The sequence below is a fragment of the Galeopterus variegatus genome, unplaced genomic scaffold (assembly GCF_000696425.1).
Source record: "Galeopterus variegatus unplaced genomic scaffold, G_variegatus-3.0.2 Scaffold6380, whole genome shotgun sequence".
Classification (NCBI taxonomy): Eukaryota; Metazoa; Chordata; class Mammalia; order Dermoptera; family Cynocephalidae; genus Galeopterus; species Galeopterus variegatus.
In genome coordinates this window covers 37,454-38,521 of record NW_007732491.1, presented here as the reverse complement: position 1 = coordinate 38,521, position 1,068 = coordinate 37,454, and positions in this window count along the sequence as shown.

Sequence of the window (1,068 nt, the reverse complement as noted above, 5' to 3'; positions counted from 1 at the left end):
TCATGGATTTTCTATCATTAAATTATATAATCTGCAAATAATGCCTGTTGTTTCTTCCTTTCCAAAACCTATTTTATTTTCCCTTTTATTACTATGTTGATTAGACTTTTTATTACAATATTGACTAGGGGTGGTAATGATGGGCATCTTTACTTTTTTCTGTATTTCAAAGGGAAAGACTTCCATACAAGGGTACTTCAAAAAGTTCATGGAAAAATAGAATTAAAAGATAATAGAAATTTTTCCATGAAGTTTTTAAAAATACCCTTGTATTTCACTATTAAGTATGATGTTTACTGCTTGTTTCTCAAGATTAAAGGAGTTCTCTTACTCTTAGCTTGCTAAGATTTTTTATAATAAATGAAGTTGCATTTTATCAGATGGTTTTATTTTATTGACATGGTCATATGATTTTTATGTTTAATGCGGTGAATTACTTTTGTTTTCTAATGTTAAACTAATCTTGCATCCCTGGGATGAACTCAACCTGGTTGTCATATCTGATACTTTTATATTGCTAAATTTAGATTGCTAATGTATTTAATATTATTTATGACTTTAGCATCTATGTTTGTGAATAAGACTAACCTGTAATTTCCCTTCCTCATTTCATCCTTGTCAGGCTTTGGTATCGAGTTTATGATAATGTAAGACCGGCCTAAAAGCACAATTCTTACTTGATGGGAAGGCTCATCTCGCAAAGACCAGGAGGCACAGAGATTGATGCAAAAGCAAGAGGTTTTTATTTCCGGCATGCTGGAGATCGCCCCGTTTTCAGGACAGGAGCAGCCCCGAATTCACAATGCAAGCAGCTTTTATACAGTTTTTTTGAATGGATATTGTGATAGGATCATCTGTTGGTTATCTGTGGCGCTTTTAGATTTACAGGTGGGCATCAGTTGGCGCCTTTTGGATTTACAGGTGGGCTTTAACAGGCTGGCACCCCTTATCGCATTTTTCAATTGTTTACCTTCCCCGGGGTCTGGCTTGGTGGCCTTTGAACCAGCTATTTCCTGAAACCGGTGGGGGCTATTAATGTTTAGTGTGCTCGGGCCTGACCTTTGTCAC